The sequence below is a fragment of the Canis lupus genome, chromosome 33 (assembly GCF_011100685.1).
Source record: "Canis lupus familiaris isolate Mischka breed German Shepherd chromosome 33, alternate assembly UU_Cfam_GSD_1.0, whole genome shotgun sequence".
In the NCBI taxonomy this organism is placed as follows: Eukaryota; Metazoa; Chordata; class Mammalia; order Carnivora; family Canidae; genus Canis; species Canis lupus.
The window spans coordinates 11,487,763-11,509,196 of NC_049254.1; the positions used below are offsets into that span (position 1 = coordinate 11,487,763).

General features: G+C 36.2%; 1 protein-coding gene across 1 annotated transcript in view; it reads left to right on the forward strand.

Moving 5' to 3' along the window:
• The window catches only part of ALCAM (activated leukocyte cell adhesion molecule), a 211,661-nt gene that overhangs the window by 1,443 nt on the left and 188,784 nt on the right, over positions 1-21,434 (forward strand). The window lies entirely within an intron of this gene.

Consider the following 21,434-nt stretch of genomic DNA (forward strand, 5'->3'; position numbering starts at 1 on the left):
AGTTTTCAGTTATGTACTGAACCTCAAAAAAATAAAAAGGGCAAAATCCCCAAGAATTAAAATCTGTAGCCGGGAATCCCTTTCCGACCCCGGGGACGGCCCCTGGGGCTGTCATCCTGGGACCCACGGGTCGGCTGACGCGAGCGGCTCCTAACGGGGCATCCGGTCGGCTCGCCGTCAGTTGCTGAGACCATCAGGCTCCTTTCATCGCTGGACTTGAGGATTTTTTGGAATTTTTTTTTTTTTCTCCCTTTGAAGTTTTATCTCTAGCCCTACATAGATAAGCATTTGCAAGTCAAACTCGTACTTCCTGGTTTGTTTGGGTTTTTCTTTTTTCTCCCTACCCCCCCACCCCCACCCCCCGGCTTCTGTTGGTTCTCGTGCCCTTTTCTGTAGTTTTTATTAAAGAAAGACTCCCTTCCCTTTCGCGTCTTTGATTTCGGCACATCCCTTCGGTGGTTGGCACACTGAGGCCGAACAGAGGTTTGAGGGGCTCAGGGCGTCCCCCAGGAGGAGAGGGCAAGGGCGGCTGGGGGCTAGAGGGGGAGATGAGGTCGGCAGGTGGCTGCGAACTGCAGCCCCCGCGTGGGCCGGGGCGGGGGGGGATGCTGGGGGTGCCCTCGCCCCATCCCTTTATGATAAAGTTACCTTTCTGGGTGAGCTGATGAGCTCACCTGCAGTTCTGAGGCTGGAGAAGGAGGCATCTGTGACACAGGTCTGGCCCTGGGGCGGGGCCCGGGAAACGCGAGTCGAACCGGATTCGCAGCAGGTGGGGTGGGGGTACGGGGCCCCGCGCGGGGGGAAGGGGGGACCCCCCTCGACTTCGGCACATCGGCCAGCTCCCTTTGCAAGAAGCCCCTGGTCCGCGGCGGGAGGGACGGGAACCCAGTCTGGGGCCGCGCGGAGGGGAAGCTGGACGGGGTGAGGTGGTCGGTGAAATGCAAGCCCCCCCCCCCCCCCACGCACCCCCTCCGCCCTCGGGTTTTCAGTTCGACCCTGTCGCCGCCCGGAGTGCAGTGTCCTCGAAGCGCACCCCACTTCCCTCTTGCGGGCGGTCGCTCTGGGATTTATTTTCCGTTGAGCCACCTCGGGGTGGGGTGGGGGTGGGGGGCAGGTTTTTCCTCACATTCATTTAACTGCCAAACGGGGAAAGGTTCCGCTTTCAGACTTCCTTCTGGGTGATTCTTTTTGGAGCCGCAAGCTCGGGTCCCCAAGCCAGTGCCCAGCTGCGCGCCTCTGGGGGGAGCTGGGGCTGTCCTCGACCTCGGCCGACCTGAGGGTCGGAAACCCCAGAGCCTCCGATGAGTGGTTTCCTTGAATTTACCCGGCTGGCATATGTGCAGAAGTCTCGGGGCCGTGCCACTGTGTTTTGAAAGCAAGGTTTGTTGGCACCCACGGCGCCTTGTCCAGACCCAGGACGCGAGTCCTGCAAGGCAAGTGCGCCTCCTTGGGAGCCCGCTGCGCAGCTGAGCCGGGGGCTGCGGTGCCGACGGCTGGCCTCGTCCCGCAGACCGACCGACCGACGTACCCGCCTGCAGTCCTTGGTTTCCCGAGCTCTTGTAGGCTGTCGAGACCCGGGGAACAGGAATTGCAGTTTGTGAAACTGCCCCTGCAGATCTTTTGGTTTGTAGTCGCTGCATAGTCCTTGGTATGTTTCAGGCATGATGTGTTACCTGTTTTTTTTTTGGGGGGGGGGATATGAATTAGACCACAGAAACTGAATTCAGAGATTAAGGCCATGAAGGAAATGCTCAGCATCCCAGGAAGCAAGAATCTCATTATCCTTGTAGAAAGAGCGTCAGCCTGTGGTGACATTCTGTATTGCTTTAAAAAAAATGCTTCCCTTGATTATTTATGAGAAGGAGGTGGGACCCTTGTGGTTAACTGTTTCTTCTCGTGGGTCATTTGTGTGCACCCCCTCAGGAATTTTTCTTAATTTCTGACATAAGGTTAGTTCCAAGACATAAGTACACTTAAAGTGCCCCCCCCCCCTCCCCCGGAAGGATAGCGTGTTCTCAACACATTCAGTTTTATCTCAATAGGCCTTGGGGAAAGCATCAACTCAAATGATGTCCTTGCAGACAGTCTGATGTGGGACTGACTACTAACATTTTTTAATTTAAAAACTACACACTGCTTAGTAGCCAGTAAATATTGCTTTTCTCCTTGATGATTTATTTAATCCAATAGCAATTTACAATTTAATGGGGTACTATTTTCAGTAAACTGCTTTTCTAGGCTTGGCTCAGCATCATTCACCTTTGGGCACTTGAGCAAGTTATTTCATATATTCCGGCTTTGGCTCTCTCATGTGTAGGTAGAACTGTGGGCTAAGGATCTACTCTCTGAGATCTCTTTAGCTCAAAACTGTTTCTAATGACCTCAGGTCCTAAAAGCTGATTTGGGCAAGGCAGAGAGTCATTATCCAATTGTATTTCTCTAATGCTGTCAGACAGACTGAATGGATACAGTTCATATAAATTGTGTTGCGAGAAAATGTCAGTGGAATCCAATTGTGAATTTTCCATCTTTTTTCCTACCTGTACAAATCCATTATAATACCTACTGCTTAATCCTTCAGGCTTGAACAAGGCTATTAAAAAAAAAAAAAAAAAAAAGAGTGTGTGACAGAGAGGAATTAGTCTCTCATTGTCTTGGGAAAAGAGACCCCAACAGTGGGAAAGGTTTTTAGGTCTCAAAAAACCCAATTAGTGTAACCCATCCTGGAAGACTGCCTCTATTTAAACTGCATATGTGGTTCCTAGCATGAAATATAAGTGATGGTTGATGCTGATATGTTCACAAGGCAAAGCCTAAGGATACCCCTCAACAAAATAGTTGACTTGCGAGGTGGTTTTTAAGTCCAATATAGAAGGAAGTAGAAAATAGGAATGCTTTCCTGTGCTTTAAAAATCTATACAAATCCAAAATATTTTCATAACACAATTCCAAACCTTTTTTGACTTTTTAGGAAATTCAATCTAACATCTTTTTAAATAGAATTTCGGAAGAGAATGCTTGTTTGCTGGTAACTTATTAAAAAGAGGAAAATCAATAAAAACCTACTAGTCCTAAGTGTTACCAGAATTTTTTTTTTTTTTTTTTTTTACAAGAGTTAGTATTTGTGTGTTCAGTTTTTAGTTATGCCATAAGAATGTTCTGACTTTGGGAAAGCTGTTTTTCTGCTCCATCTTATTTCACATTTGCAAAATTTTCTCCCTTTGTAATGCATAGTTCTGGTTTTGGTGAAATTAATATTCCCTTGCTCAGCACTTTGAATTTTTCAACTATAACATGCTATATTAAGACTTTTATTATATTATTAATAGAAAAACACTATTACATTCATCACTTTGACCATTTTTTTAAAAAATCAGGCAAAAATGTCTTTTCTTTTTTTCTTTTTCCTTTTTTTCTCACTCAAGTTTTTATGTCATTAAACAGAGGCCTTTATAAAATTGAGCACTAAGTTGTCAGCATTACTTGGTGTTAGATGGCAGTATTTTGTCATATAATATCTTAAGTACTTCACAATCACCTTGTCTTATAGTCTTAAACACATTTCTTTCTGTGCTGGCCATTTATTTAGCATAAAACATCACCAAAGAGTTCTAGCTCTCTGAAGCTGTAAACTCAAGCAGACACATGCACATATATCCCAAATATGGAGGAAAGCAACACAGGTGCAGCTTTAATAAAATAGCATGTATACCTACAAACTTGAATTTAACTTTTCTCAGTCAGTTTTATTCTTCATTTGTTATGGTTCACAAAGGCCCATTTCATTTCTTATACATGAATGTATGTGGCATGTTAAGAAATGAGCTAACTCATTGGAATATTAAAGTTTCCTTAAGAGTGGTGGGTGATGACTTAATGTTTATTTATTTGCTTACTCTTGGATATTCGCTACTTTTTATTTTCAATAAGAAGTGGTAAAGGACTGGAAAAATGTTCATTTATATTTCTCATTTCTTTTTTAATCGGGGCAGAATCTTCCTTATAGAGAACAAAGTCAAGACTAAAATATATCTTTTATATTTAAGAAGAGGATATTATAGACCATATTTGATAAGACTAAATCCTATAGTTATTACAACTATCCTTATAGTATACGGAGTATTATTATATATTTGATTACTGATATTCTCATCCAGTTGATTTCTCTGTTTGAATAATGGATTTCATATGGTTCCCTCCCTACCTTATTACTAGATGTAGTATCATATATATTTCAGCTAGGACTACTTCCAAATGTGCTGTGGTATTCAGTAATTGTTTTATGGTAACCTATTATCATAGTCCATTATTGTAGTGTATGTTCCAAGAATGAAATTAGCTTCAGTGCTTACTCTTTTATTTATCCAGTCAGTTCTCAATTATCCATTCCATTCACAGGGAAATCAGTCCAACCCAAAACAGTTTTAATCAAAGGATTGATTACTTAATTCGACTTTGAGTTGAAGTATTTCAGTGAACATGCCTATGTCTGATCATCTAAGAATTCTTAGTATTGCAACATAATAAAACTAAACTGTGGGAGAATAGATTAATCAGAAATTAGAGCCCTGTCCAGCTTCTCTGGCTTGCTAGCCAACTACCTTCCCCCGCCGCCCCGCCCTTTTTTCCCTAAAACTGCCTCCTCTGTTACTCCACGAGCCATACATCCCAGTATATCCATAATACTCTTGGTTTATCCTGATGTCCTGATTCAATCATTAATGGTACCTTATTTCACCCTCAAAAGTGCAGTTTGGATGACAAATTATATAGCTACCCTGATTATTAATGACTTGTCTATTGATATGTCTGTCTTGATTACTTAACTATAAGTACTCTCCTGACAAAGTACATATTTCTAATCTTTTTTTATTTATAAGCTACAGTGGAATATCAATAAGGCCACATGCCCTTTAATGTCAAGTGTAGGAAAGATGTGAGGTTATAGCCTGAAACCTCAGAATATTGTAGTGGGTGTAAAACATTATGGATTCTATGGTTTGGAATGGAAACCAAATTGACCTAAGATACCAAGAAAATAATGGTGTTTGAAATTCACCTGGGAGTTATACTTATCCAGGGAAGGCTGATTTCAGTCTGATCCTGAAATCCTTTCTCAGCCATTTGCACAATTCCCATGCTGTTCTTCTATGAGGTTTCTCAGTAGCTCCACTATTAATTTGGATTTAAAAATATTAATCAGGGATGTCTATACAATTGAAGGAAGCTCTTAAGTCTTTTTGTACATATAAATCACAGTTGTATCAGTTACAACTGGTGACCTGACTTGGGCGGCCAACAATATGGCTAGAGCAATTGGTGCCAAGACTGATTATTCCTAGTTAGGCACATATGTGTTATTTGGTTCATCTATATTAGTGCCTCAGGTGCCCCAGAAGGGCAAGGAGGTAGGAAAGGTTGAGAAAATATTATCTAAGCACACAAAGTAATGGATGCCATAGTTTTGTCCCCATTAATAAGGCAGAATGAAGGGAGAGGGCATTGGTCACTGTGGCTAAAACTCTTGTCAGCACCTTCCCTAATGGTTGGGAGTTCCAAGTAAAGAAGAAAACATAAAAACACGTGTAGCTACTCTAATTGAATTTTTGAACCATAGCTTATCAATTAAGTATATCAATTAACTTTGCAATGTGAGCAAAGAGCACTCCAGAACATAGTGGTTTAAACAGCAGCCATTTTATGCAGTTCATTATTTTGCATTCTGGCAATTTAGTCTGGATAGTTGGGTGTTTTTCTGATTTTAGTTAGATATCTTCATTTTACTATATTTTATTGTGTGTCAAGCTAGGCAGCTTTGCTTCTGGGTGTTGGCTGATGGTTGTTCAGGGAAAATTGATTCTTCTCCATGGTCTTTCATTCTCTAATAGACTTCCCTAGGCTTGTTCTCTTGGTGGAAGCAGGGTTTTAAGAGAAAGCAAACGTGTGGAAGACTTCTTCTGCCAACCCATCACTTCTGCCACAGTCAGTTGATGAAGACAAGCCCCAAGCCCAAATTCAAGGGTGGAGAAGTCATCTCCTATCAAATAGAAAGAGCTTAAAAACAAACAAAAAACAAAACAAACAAACAAACAAAAAAAAACAAAAAACACTTGACAAATAGTGTGGATAAAGACCAGGAGAGAGAATTAGTATCATTTTTGCAATTAGTCAACCAGTGGGGAATGTGATAGCAGCAAATATCCTTACTTAGCCCCATATTCATAGTTTACACCTTCCTCTTCTAGGTCCTTTGGCAAGAAATGTGAGAGATTATAGAGAGGCTCAAGCAGTGTTAATAAAGCCACTATCCTATGGCTGATCCCTTATCTTCTCCTGGATTAGAATTATGGAAAGCTAAGTATGTGTGTGAGAGAGAAGAGAAAGAGGAGAAAGAGAAGAAGGGAGCGATAGTGAGAGAGCACACACAATTTGAAGAGTTAAAGGCATGCAAATCATGGTCAGAACTAAAATGTGATAGAAGAGGGATTGTTGGAAAAAATGAGAAATTGCCTTAGACATTCATCTGGTTCAGTTCTCTTATTTGATAGCTGAGATAGATGAAGCTAAAGGTTAAAAGAGTACCTAAAATTCGATAGCTAATAATTAGCCAGTTTTTTCAGAAAATAATGTTCTTGGTTTCATTTATGCCTAAACTCATACAGTCAAGGTTTAGAGCTATAAAGGACCTTGAAATTACTTAGGTACTTGCCTAAGTATTACATTGTTGGCCAGTCCAAGATTAAACCTCATGTAAATTAACCTGAAACTAATATATCACTGTATTTTAGCTAAATGGAATTAAAATAAAAACTTAAAAAAAAAACCCAATGGAAATTAACCATTCAGCATATGTAACAGCATTCAATAAATGTTTATTGCGTTCTCAGTATGTGCAAAGCATTGTGCTTGGTGCTGAGTATACTGCAATAAACTAGTTACTAGACAGTCAAGGTCTTGTCAGGCCAAGGAGTTCTGTTCTCTCTGGGAAATCGAATCAATCAACTAATTACATAGTTTGTAGAAGTTTTGCTAGGTACTACAAGGGCAAATAAAGAGCATTTTACATCAGAGTGGCAGATTTGGTTTGGACTTTAGGAAAAAATCAGAAAGTTTCTTTCAGTGATATCTGAGGTGGGTGCTCAGGAATAATCAAGCAAAAGATACAGGCTGAGAGAATGGCATGAGTTAAGATGCTAACAGGGGAAGGAACATGACTTCTAGCTTCTGGAGGTCACCAGGAATTCTTTGAAGTCCTTCAAATACTTTCCTGTAATTTCCCTAATTTACTCAGCAGTTAAGGGGTTCAGAGAGGATCTATCTGTTTGATCTTATTCAGGTACTCATATACAAGTAAATATTTGCATATATACTTCCCCCTTTAAAAAACCAGGTGGGAACATACTATACATACCATTTTGTGCCTTTCCTTTTTAACTCTACAGCACATTTTGGAAAATAAGAGATTATGCCATATCAGGACATATGGCTCTACCTCATTTTTGAAGGTGTATTGGTTTTTATCGTACACACCATAATTAATTTAACCATTTCCCCAGTTCTTGGAAATGTAGACTGTTTCCAGTCTTTTTTGTTACAAACATGATTGTAGTGGAAATTCTGATACATGTTCTTGTTCATATGTGCCATTATGTTAATAGAAAATGTCCTGAATGTGAAATTGATGAGTCAAAAGAGTATGTGCATTTTTCATTTAGGAAGTTCTCGTCACAAGAAAAAAAATTGTAACTATGTGTGGTGATGAGGTGTTGACTAAACTTGTGATATGTACATATATCACTCTGTTCTACACCTAAAACTAATGCAATGCTTTATGTCAATTATATCTCAATTAAAAAAGAGTGCATATCTTTAAAATCCCAAAAACAGCATATGGGGATGCCCCTTCCTCATATTAATAGTACAGAGTTATGGAGAAAATATAACTTCCTTTAAAAAAACCAGGATAATAGGTTGATTCTTATTTATTTAAAACTATGGGAAAAATGAGAATTATAGGACTTATTTTGGATTTATAGGAGAAAATGGAATTATAGGAGTACACTCACATGTAAGGCAAAAGCTATTGATAGATTGGTTCTTAACTTTTATGACATGTGTAGGGATTGAAAATGGGTGAAAGAAGTTCATTTATTATGAATTATTATCATAGCTCTTTCCCCATAAGATGGCTAACTTTCAGAACATAAACTATGTAAATGTAAGTCATATTTCCTTTTATTTTGGAAGATTCATACTCTATGGGAGCAGATTGACTAAAGCAGTGGATTAAGAGACAACAACATGTGAGCCTTAAGAAATAGTTGATACTGTTTTATGTTACATAAATGGTTTCCAAATATTTGTGTTAGTTATTGTAGGTATAATATACATTGTGTAGGTGGATTAACTAATGCCATTTTGTCAACCCTGTATAATAGGTCTTACTAAACAGATTTCAGTTATTTTTAAGTAAGTCATATTCTGAACAATTCTTCCAACAAATTTGTTTAAACAGGCTCATCAAAATTGCTTACTAGTGGATAAAAAGTATCATCTTCTGTATATTTAGTGACATTAAGTATGTTTTACCCTGTAATTTTTAGATCTATTACAGAAAGGAGTAAAACATATTTTTATTGCAATTTCTTTATAGAAAAACATAACAATATGTCTATGAAGAGTTTTCAACAAGCATGTGCTGAGAATATATTTTTTAAAGAAGGCAACAAATATTCATAATGGAATTAATATTAGTGAGCACAAACTATAATTTCATAAATGAAGCAGTTTCTGTATAGCATTTAGTATTTATTTATTTATTAGCATTTAGTTTTTAATATTTCAACTTGTGGCATTTATACTTTATTTTGCAGACATTTTCACTACTTGCTGATGGGTATGACACTTTCCAAGAAAAAAGTTTATGCTGGTTATAAGACATGGGTTTTACATCTTTGCAGAGATGGGCATGGCTCTAAATATGAATAATGATTTTGCTATGAGATCTAAGAGTAGAATGTGATACATATTTAAATTTACCCTGTTAGATTAATCCTTGACTCAACCCAACCCCAATGGATGGTAATATAGTTCTCAAATAGAAATTTTCTTTTGGAAATGACTGTTTAGTATGAGATAAAATGGCTTTTCTTATCATAATAGAATGACAAATAAGTATCTGTTTATTAAAACAATACCTGTATCTGCTCAGCTGTTTTTCTCTTTGCTGATAAGAAACACGTTTCCTTTCTAAATAAATGACAAAACAGTAAAAAAAAAAAAAAATTTCAGGGTATGGTTTAGAGGTTATCGTTTTTTAATTTTTTATTTATTTATTTATTTATTTTAGAGATTTTCTTTATTTATTCATGAGAGACACAGAGAGAAGACAGAGACAAAGGCAGAGGGAGAAGCAGGCTCCATGTAGGGAGCCCGATGTGGGACTTGATCCTGAGACTCCAAGGTCACGCCCTGGGCTGAAGGCAGGTGCCCAACCACTGAGCTACCCAGGCGTCCCAAGGTTATCATTTTTTAGAATTGATCCAAAATGTTTGGTTAGAAAGGAACTGCCTGAATAGTGATTTTATTGTAGATAATATGGTTATACCTCCATGATATTTAAAAAAATAATTCTCTGCCTATCTACTTAGGGAATGTTAGTGCTCACAGATTAAACAAACTATCAATACATAGCCTAGGTCCTATTGCACCAGAGTCCAAGGGCTTGGGTGTTGGATCTGAACATTAGATTGATTTTCTAGCTCTCTGTTTTCTGATTTGTAATATGAGGATAACTTAATATTACCAAGTTCATTTGATATGGATGTTCCAATAAGGTAATGAGTGTACAGCATTTCTCAGTACCTGATACATAGTGGACTCTCAATAATAATTGTTATGAATCACATTTTTTAGTAATCATATAATAATGTCAGTTTATTCATATCAGACAAATATGTGAAAATAGCCTCATCTTACTGGTTTGAAGATATATTTCAGTTCCATCTAAGTACATTTTGGGGGATTTCCATAAAAAAGTTGGACTTCATATTCTTATTAGAATATTTTATAGTCTCAGTATCTGTCAGGCAATTTCAGTTTTATTGATTCAAAGAAAACAAAAGAAAAACACAAACTGAAAATTACAGTCTTAAATGTGATTTCCTACAAGCCAAAACTATTAAGAAGAAACACATGCTCTAGAATTATAAGGACATCTGTAATTTACAAAATTATCCTTAGAAATTGATAGGTATGTGTGTTTCTATAATTTGAAATATATTAGACTTTAGAAAGAGAAAAATTTTACTATTATAATTTTGATCTTAAAATTATGATTTTTAAATACAAGGCATATTTTCTCAACTATAATTCAATAGAGGGAGCTCCACTACTTTCCTTTTATGAACACGATAGGGTGCTTCTATTTATCATAATTTTCTGGTGGTTACTAATTTAATAGTGAAATTACTAAGAATCTATAATTTGAATGTTAATGATATTTTAGAAATTGAGTAGTATCCTCTTATTAATGGGATTCAGAAATGCTTCTACAAATAATATATGCTTTAAAATCCTAGTTTCTGGTTCTCTGCATCCTTTGGATAACAAATCGCTAGAAGTATAACAGTAGTTATACTCCTGTAAAGCATACTTCACTCTAATATAGCAAGGCATCAAAGGAGAACAAAGTGTATGTCCAATGATAAAATGTTGAATTTTTGAATACTACGTTTGTGGTTTCTATTAAATGGAAACAGCTATACATTTGTATAGAGGAGAAGAAATAGCTGGTATTTTTCTCAATAACTCTACCTACATTTTTAACCAAATGATTATAGATTTCTACATGGAACCAGTCTACACTCCCATCTCTTTCTTTTTTATTTACCCAAATATCCCCTTGACTTAGATTGAAAATATAGTTGCAGTCATCTAAGTTGTCACCTGTGTATGACCCTGATAATTCACTTACCTTTTATGAGATCCATTTTTGCCATGGAAGTGTTGTATAATGTAATGTCTAAAATCTTTGCAGCTTAAAAATTCTAACGTTCAAAATTATACATTGATTTAGAGAAATTTACATAGGTTTGAATTGATGGTAAGCTATAAGTTATTGGACATCCAATTAAGAAAAAAAAACATTTTAAATATGATCCTCATTTATTTTTTACTCAAAATGGAAATTATTTTGTTGAATCTTGAAGAAAAGTGTATAATCCCACACATTAGACCTCCTAATCTATTACTAAAATGCTCTCAGTTAAAGAAATGGCCCAGTTCCCTGGCATATTTAAGAATCACCAACACAGAGACAGCTTTTAAACATTTCATATTAAAATAAAATGTGCTGTTAAGAGAACAGCCTGGGGATTGAGGCCTGCAGCTTACTCATTACAGTTTTAAGCATTCTTTAAAGTAAGTAATTGTTTTATTGTGTTTACTCTCCATTATAGATTAGAGTTTGAGACTGTGGCTATGGAGCCAAATTGTGTGGTTATGAAACCTATGTCTCTATTTTCTACCAAAGAATCAGGTGACACTGGGCAAATGGCATAACCCTTCTCCTATCCCAACCTGTGCAGTAGGGATAAACTCATTCAACAGTGTGATTGTCAAATAACGAGCTCTCTATAAATTGTTAGTATTATTCAACTATTTAATCTCAGTTGATCTTTCCACCTTCCCCAAAATATGATTATAAACCCAATTTACTCTCCTATGAGTACATAAAAAAGAGAGGCTTCAGGTTGTTCAAAACTGTAAAATTGCCAGCTATAGCTCCTCTTCACTACAGCTTTTTTTTCCCCATTGAAGAAATGGTGTATCGAATGACACTGACATCATATTATTTATTAGGTATAACCTTGAATCTACTCATTTTATAAAACAAATAAGTCATCCACAAACTCCCAAACTTTGTCTACTAATTAGAAGTATATTCATTATGACATAATTCTCATCTGATAATGAAACATCATTGCATTGCACTTCCATGGTTGAAACTTAAAGGCCAATTTAAAGGTGAAAACGAGACACCCTTCAGGCTGTTGTTCACAGCGTCTGATAACATATTGTTTTAGCTCATTAGTATAAGTAGGTGAGAAGTAACTTAGAAGAATGAAAGAATGTGTGTTGAAAAGACTGTATATGTAGACTGTGGATTCAGAGTGAAATAGAGCATGGTGATGTAATATTTTAAGGAAGTGAAATACCTGTAGTATGGTCTAATGGTTTTCTCAAACTTCAGTCTAGCCCTTTTCCAGTCTCTTCTCCCCTCTGTCTCCAAAATGGCACAAGATGAATAGATTCCTGCTCTGCTTAAGATAAATCTGTGGTTCCCCATTAGAATGGGGATCAAATACAAACTTCTTAGTATAGCATTAAAGGTTCGACTTAACATTTTCACCACAATCTTTCTTGGAATTCCATGTCCCAGCCATACTTCTAGATGTACCATAGCCTTCTTGTTCCCTGTCACTTTTTTATTCTAGAACACACTGTCATGCCCTCACCAATAGCTTTTTTTGCCTGGGTAACTAGTATCCCCATCCTTTGGAACAGAGTATAGATTCCATTTCCTCCAAAATTTCTCCCCTGATCTCCGTAAAGTGTCCATTGTCTGTAATTTCAGAGCTCACTTCACTTATTGCCTTGTTATTCTTGCCATTCTTCCCTTAGAGGATTTTGAGTTCCTGCAGGCAAAGGCTCTGTCTTTTTAATCTTTTTTCAACTCTGTGTCTACTGATATATAACATATCTCCAGCAGCACAGATATAGTGATTGAATAAATGGATTAATAAAAATTAGAAATCTTGATGATTAATGAAATTTACTTAAAATTGCAAAATACATTTGAATAAGAAATATTTATATTGAGATAAATTTTCAATTGCCTTTAGAAACTTAGAGAATGATAAGTCTCCTGAATTATGGCTTTTAACAAAACCCACAAAAACAATATTTGCCATATTCTACACAAGCTAAACAAAGTATAAAAAGAAACAGAACTGAGTTAGTATCTACCCAAAGATGTTCCATGCGCTTGGATTGGAAGAACCAATATTGTTAAAATCTGCATACCACCCAAAGCAATCTATAGATGCAATGCAATTTCTATCAAAATACCAACAATATTTTTCACAGAACTAGTACGAATAACATTAAAGTTTATGTGTAACCAAAAAAGATCCTGAATAGCCAAACAGTCTTGAAAAAGAAGAGCAAACCTTGAGGTATCATAATCCCAGATTTCAAGATCACTACAGAGCTCTAATAATCAAAGCATTATGATATTGACACCAAAAGTAGATGTACAGATCAATGCAACAGAGTACAGAGCCCAGAAATAAACCCATGTGTATTTAGTCAATTAATCTACAACAAAGGGGGTAAGAATATACAGTGGTTAAAATATATTCTCACCACAAATGGTGCTGGGAACCTGAGCAGGTGTATGCAAAAGAATGGAACTGGACCATTTTCCTACACTATGCCCCAAAATAAACTCAAAATTGGTTAGACCTAAATGAGACATAGACATAAACATAAAACATAAAATTTCTAGAAGAAAACATAGGCTTTCTAGAAGAAAACAGGATTTCTTTGATATCAGCCATAGAACATTTTTCTAGATAATGTCACCTCAGGCAAGGAAAACAAAAACAAAGTTAATCTATGTAAAGAAAATAAAAGGCTTTTTATTATAAAAAGCACCGCAATGGAAATCATTAACAAAATGACAAGGCAGTCTACTAAATGAGAGAAGATATTTGCAAATGATATATCTCATAAAGAGTTAATATCCAAAACATATAAAGAACTTATAAACTGAACACCAAACAAAAACAAAAACAAAAAAATCCAAAACAAATAATCCAATTAAAAAATTAGGCAGGAGACCTGAATAGACATTTTCCCAAGACATACAAATGGCTAACAGACACATGTAAAGACCTTCAACATCACTATTCAGGGAGACGCAAATTAAAAACCACAATGAGATATCATCTCACACTAGTCAGATGGCTAGAATAAAAAAGACAAGAAGTAAGTGTTGGCAAAGATGTGGAGAAAAGGAAACCACCCACTGTTGGTAGGAATGTAAATTGGTGCAGCCACTGTGGAAAATAGTGTGGAGGTTCCTCAAAAAATTAAAAATAGTATTACCATATGATTCAGTAATTCCACTACTGGATATTTACCCAGAGAAAGCAAAAACACTAACTGAAAAAGATATATGCACCCTTATGTCTATTGCAGCATTATTTATGACAGTGAAAATATGGAGGCAACCAAAATGTCCATCCACAGATAAATGGATAAAATATAAATATTACTCAGATGTATAAAGAATGAGATCTTGCTATTTGCAGCAACATGAATCTAGAGGGTATAATGCTAGGTAAAATAAGTTAGAAGAAGACAACAGCATGTGATTTCAAGTCATATGTGGAATTTAAGTAATACATGAACAAAGGAAAAAAGAAAACAAAAATCAGACTCTTAAAATACAGAGAACAAACTGGTGGTTGCCAGAGGGGATGTAGGGGGAAGAGATGGGTAAAATAGATAAAGGGGTTTAAGAATACACTTAAAGGGGAGGCCCGGGTGGCTTAGTTAAGTGCCCAACTCTTGATTTCAACTCAGATCATGATCTCAGGGTTTTGAGATTGAGCCTCCTGATGGGCTCTGTGCTGGGTGTGGAGCCTGTTTAAGATTCTCTCTCTTCCTCTCACTATGTCCTTCCCCGCACCCCCACTTGTGCTCTCTTTCTCTTTCTCAAAAAAAAAAAAAAAAAAAAAAAACACTGACAGCGATGAGCGCTGAGTAATGTATAAAATAAAAGGAGGAGGAGAAGAGGGAGGGAGGGAAGAAGAGAGGGTGGGAAGAAGGAAAGGAAAGAAAGAGAGAAATGGAAAAATGGAATTGAGTTAGCCTAGTTTTTCTTTCAGGTGCCAATCCAGGTTAACATAAAATAAAAATTTGATAACTGTATTGTTCTAGAGCTTTCATAAACATTGAACACTAAAGATCATCTAGAGAAATATATAAATTAATTTAAACTGATTTATCTTTAAAACTAGGTTTTTCTAGGATGACTGTAGGGATACCTTCTCAGTAGGCAGTATGTAAGAGGTATATTTTTCTTATTTTTAATTCTTAGATTAAACCTGTGGATCAGGACATTTTCCAGAATATGGCAAAAAGAGTATAGAAAAGATTTCATGAGAAAGTTAATCAGTCATGCAGGCAATATTTAATATATCTGTACTACAGAAAATACACGTGTATTGTGAGTCATCTCTGAATGCTGATAACAGTAAAATATTAGAGATTATTTGGAGAAAGTCTGGTATTTTGCAAAATCATTTTCTAATGAAGTTTAAATTCAGACACAAACCTAAGAAAAATTAATGAAAAGATGGAAATATGCACATATATTTTACTGCAAAACAAAACTCATGTGCTTGCAACTAACATAATTTTAGGAAATAGGCCATTACTAATTTTAAAAAAAAAGTTCAGAATTGGAGTCATCACTGTATCTCATTTTTGATGGTATTTGATAGTTGAAAACATATTATTTTTAAGTCTGATGCCTCTTCCCTGGGCAAAATAACCTTAATTTCCATAATCTTTTTATATAAAGTGTTTTTTCAAAGGTCTTGATTTATTTCTTTACTTTACTTTGTATCCTCAGTTACTCTGAATTTTAACATCTGTATTCTGTTTTTTTTATTCTCTTGTTCACTGTAAAAAAAAAAAAAAAACCTTTTAGGAATTTTTTACTTAAGTCCTATCGTCAAGTAGTCTCCTGAATTCCCACCCAGAAATATAAATATTTTTCTAATATAAGGGTATTTATCCAGATAAACCCATATAAATCCAGCACGTTGTCACTGGTAGATCCCATTTATTGAAAACCTGTACTACATGTATAATAGTACTTCACAAAAAAATTGCCAACATATTTGTATAGCCAATTTTAAATTTAACAGCTGTACATTTTTTTAATTTATTGAGTTACAAAATCAAATTTCACTTTTAGCCTTTTCATTAGAGGACTTTGAATGCAGTATGGCATATGCATAAAAAATAGGGAGAGTAAAGATATTATCAAATAAAAGCCAAGTAGATGGGACTTTCGCTTTCTTCAAATATGTAAAACTGGTTGGGCCATACCAACAACCTGTCAAGAGTCTGGCTTAATCAAATAGGCTACATGACAATTTTTTTAGACTTCTTTTACCACTAGAAAAAGTGTTGTCCATTCATATGACAAATATTGCCTGGATTCTGGGATTCTTAGCACCTAATACAGGTTTCACATTAACAGTGTTGTGACCCTACAAAATAATCGTCCCACAAACATGTAAGACAATATATAAATAATTGAGCTGTCGATTTTCTATGGAAACAGAGTCCACGGTGAAATGTGGTGAAATAATTTTCATCATCAACAAGTCTTATTTTATTCTGTGTTTATAGGATTAAAAAGTTAGGTTTTATGATAAAGGATGTGATTACAGGAAAAATGAATATTCTGTAACTGGAGAGGACAAGTGATGTTTAAGAGGATAGATTGGGGATCCCTGGGTGGCACAGCGGTTTGGCACCTGCCTTTGGCCCAGGGCGCGATCCTGGAGACCCGGGATCGAATCCCACGTCGGGCTCCCTGCATGGAGTCTGCTTCTCCCTCTGCCTGTGTCTCTGCCTCTCTCTCTCTCTCTCTCTCTCTCTCTCTCTGTGACTATCATGAATAAATAAATAAAATCTTTAGAAAAAAAAATAAGAGGATAGATTGTTCTGCTGAGGGAGGTGTAGGAGGAAATGAGTGGACTTCTCTACAGAAAGAAGAGAAAGACAAGACCTGGAAAGTAGCATGAAAGGGAAATTGCTATTAAAAAATAAAAAGATAAACTGTCACAGATTATTTATGTGGACCAGTAGCATTGTACTATAAAACATTTTTTCTTTTTCTGCGTTGCCAAGACCCCTAGTTGATAATACAATCTAGTAATTCCAAATTTGGATCTCTCCTGCTAGAAATAGTCGCTGAATTTCTTATCTTGAAGGGGGAAGAGCAATGACTGTCTAGAAACTTCTTGTGGACAAATTTTGATGCAAAGCTCTCTTGAAATCCTGAGAGTTATTGACCAAATTTAGCAGTGCTTGTCAAAGTCTACAATGTGAATTCATGGTTCTTTATCATCGTTTAGGAATCTGAATGGCATTAGTTTGCTAAATTCTAGAGATAAACTGAATTTGAATTAAGTAATGGTAGGGAATATCATTTAATGATAAAATTAAGTTAATATACCATGTAGCAGTTTCCAACTGAGTATATGTGTGTACACTCAGATCTGTGGGAAGTGCAGAAGGCGTGTCTTCATGGGTTCATGCCTGAGCCGATGAGAATGTAGTAAGACAGTGTTTTTGAAATCGCCCCCCACAGATGGATAGAGTATAATTAATATACTCTTGAATGATCTGCTCTAAACCCAGGGATCAGTGTGCCTGAGGTGAACTTGAGCATTGAGTTTCTCCTTTCCTTTACCCAAAGAATGGGCTAGAGCCAGAATAAATTTACTTCCCAAGTTTATAGAGGAAGTTAAAATTAGAGAAATGAGTGCAAGAAAGAGATAAGTGGGTGATTACTCAAATTCTAGGAAGGGAAGTCTGATGACTGAACAAATTTGAAGGAACAAGAAATGGATATTGGAAAGCGTAGTTAGGAAGACAAAAATGAACCAGTGAAATGTCTGGTTAGAACAGGTGCCTGTACATCTGTTTGGAATCAACTGCACAATGGTTCATGCATGGGCCAACTGAATAGAAATATTCAAGGCCAGCATAAACTAGAGATTTGGTCCTAGTTACAGGGTCTTTTTCTAGGTTTATTCACAAACAAAGCTCAATGAAATCCATTTTCATTAGCTAGGGACATTACTCCCCATGCTTAGATTTTGTAAGAATTTCCCTCACAGCCTACCTTCCTACCCCTTTCCCATACTCTCTACCCCTAGATATTGAATCTGTGTCCTGACAAACCTAGACTTCACCTGTCATCACATTAAATTAAATATATTTATATTTACTTGTTTCCTCAGTGAGTTGTGGGTTTTCTTCTTTAAAAAATTAAATTCAGGTGGAAAGGTATGTTGTATTTTTTCCTGTCGAGTTAGGCACATTTATGAGAAGCATAATTGCTTCCCACAAAGCTCTAATTCAGGAACTACTAAATGATTAGTATCATTTTATTCCTTCTTCAAGTACAGTCTCCAATGTTTAGAATGCTGTCCTTCTGAACTTAATCCTTTAATGTGAAAACAAACATCAAAGGTACCGTGAGCAAGTCACCCAATAAACATGGATTTTCCCAATAGTTTCAGTCTCACTTTGGTTAAGATCATATTAAGTGTTAATGATATTTCAAACTGACTAATTTTGAGTTTTGACTCTTTTCATTTTTAAAATAGAAATTTATAGATTTCTCCATATGAGAAAAAGAATACCAGAGGAGTAATTACATTTTCCACAGCAGTATTTAGTAGTCAAACAGGCTGAGCTTCCAAATGAGTTTGCTATAGGAACGGCAGGCGGAAATAAAAATAAAATAGGCTTCTCCACCCACAGAAAGAAAGAAAAAAAAAAAAAAAAACAAGAAACCATCAAACAAAACCCAGAAACACTTCAAGCATAAGATCATCTTTTACTTTACTTTTTTGTTGGTTATTTACTTTGCCTTCTGGAAATATTGCACAATCTCTTAGCTTTTTTTCTTTGGATGTTGCAGGATACAAAATGTACTACCAACTTTTAAAGAATAAACATCGATTCTCACAGAACCAATGAGGATTTTTTTTGAAGGTTTTATTTATTTATTGGAGAGAGAGAGAGAGAGAGCGAGTAGGAGATAGAGGGTAAGGGGTAGGAGGTAGAGGCAGAGGAGAAGCAGGTTCCCCACTGAGCAGGGAGCCCAATGTGGGGCTCCATCCCAGGGCCCCAGATTCATGACCTGAACCCAAGACAGACACTGACTGAACCACCTAGGCACCCATCCAGCGAGGACTTTGTAACCACCTAATGGCATTGTTCAATATAGTTCTTCCATAAATAAAATGAAAAAAAAAAAAGTTAAGGAAAACAGGCCTCATTCAAACACTCCATACACTCTACTAACTTATTATTTTGTGATTAAACTAGGAAAACATTTAGTAGAAAGTCTTGGTTTATCATTGTTGAATCAATAGCAATAACCAGGATCAGGAACTTTCCTTCTCAGTGAGGTGTGACTTCCAGTGAGCATTGGCAAATGAGGCACATGATCAGAGAGGGAATAGCCTCAGGTTTCAATTCTGCCTTTGTCAGCAGCCCTAAGACTTTGGTGGTTAGTCACTTTCTATTTCTGTTTCTTTGCTTATTCAATGACGATATTAGGCTAGAACTGAGTGGGCGTCCCTCCATGTGATTATGAGTATTGTGTGATTTTATTCTACTGCCAAATAAAAGTGATCATTGCATTGTCTCTTTTTGTGTGATTTATACTTCTTTTATTCTTTTTAGTATGCTCAATTAAGAGCTAGCCATGTAATATTTTCCAGATTGAGATTCCCAGTCACAGTGGACCATAAATAAAATAATTGAGCCATAGAAATAAAAAATAACAACATAGGCAAGTGTTAACAGAGTGTGAAATTATGATAGACAAAGAGGGATACAACTTGTACTTTACTCAACACTGAACAAACTTTCTAAGAGCACAGTATTATATTTCATTTCAGTTTCCCTATTTTAAATAAAGATACCGAGAAGTTGAATTCGGTTCAGGAGAAAAACAATAAAATTGATTAAACCTTATAGAATACAGGTGCTGTGAAGAAGGGGAGAGAGAAATTAATAGTTGTGATGAGGATACTGATCTTTGAGTTCCTGTCTCCATAGACAGCTGTTCCACAATAATAACAAAACAGGATTCAACTGCTGAAGGAAAAAGCTGGTTTCTTGACTTTGAATATGCTCCCTTTGGACAAGAGTCAGAAACTGCTCTCTCTGATAGAGTTACAAGATGTTATAGCCACTCATCAGTCTGGTGTATTTTATATGTATTCCATATTCTAGTCAGAGATTTTCTGATGTCTCTTTCAACTTAGAGTTGAGTATGAAAGGATAATAAATATTGATAAATGCTTTTTCTTATCTGTAAAGTGATAGGAAGAAACTAACTTATTTGGTTCAAATGGTCTATGATCTTTGAGTGTTGGGATGTTGAATCTAAACCTTAGTTTAATATTGGATGGAAGAAATATTCTTCTGGGAAAACCTATTTTAGTTTATGAAATTGAGCTTTTCTTTCTTTTTCTTTTAAAATATAAAATGGGTATATTTCGAACTTAGTAATTGGATTCCAAAATGGTTCTAACCACACCCTCTTGGGTCTTTTGTTCTTGAGGGCTCAAAGCCCTGAGATTTTACAGGTAAGATTTAGATAGTATAAACTAAATGGTTATATTAAGGATTTTGTGAAAGGAAAGAGGAAGAATGAATAACAAATAAATTACTTAAATGTGCAAGTTATGTGATACCTCTTTGTCAATTTCCTTATCTGTAAATAATAGTAAAGGAATAATAGTAATTACATCGGAGATTTGTTGAAAGAACTAAATGAGATAATCTTGGTAAAGTGATTAGCAAAATAAATGGAAGTAGTATAGGCCTTGGAAATGTTATTAATATTGCCATTACTGTCAACATCTTAAACTAAATATATTTTTAAAGGTTTTATTTATTTATTTATTTATTTATTTATTTATTAGAAGGAAAGAACACAAATAGAGGGGAGATGCAGAGGCAGAGGGAGAAGTAGACCCCCCTCTCCATCAGGGAGTCCAACATGGGGCTCGATCCCAGCGTCATGGAATCATGACCTGAGCAGAAGGCAGATGCTTAACTGACTGAGCCCCCCAGGGGCCCCTAAACTGAATATTTTAATAAACTGTACCTTCCCAAAGAAAATTTCTAATATGACACATATTCAAATGTAATAGAAAAGAGGAAAACAAATACCATGTAAAGTAGAAAATTATCCCACTACAATTTTCTCTATTATTTATTAAAAATATAAGGTGATGGAGTGCCTGGGTGGCTCAGTCTGTTGTATTGTGTGCTCATTTGCATGAAAATATATTTAAACAGATATTGTCATTTAATATGTTTTTATATAAGTTGATAGTTTCTTCTGAAAAATATACAAGAACCTGTAATATGGCTGTGAAAGGAGGAAACAGGGATAGGACATAGCTGGGAAGCCATTATAAAAAACCACATACTCTTTTGACTGTATCATTCATCCTGTGATGTGACTATTTATAGCGTGCAGATTATTTTTAAATAAACTACTAGTGGGAAGATAATTGTAACAATGATGC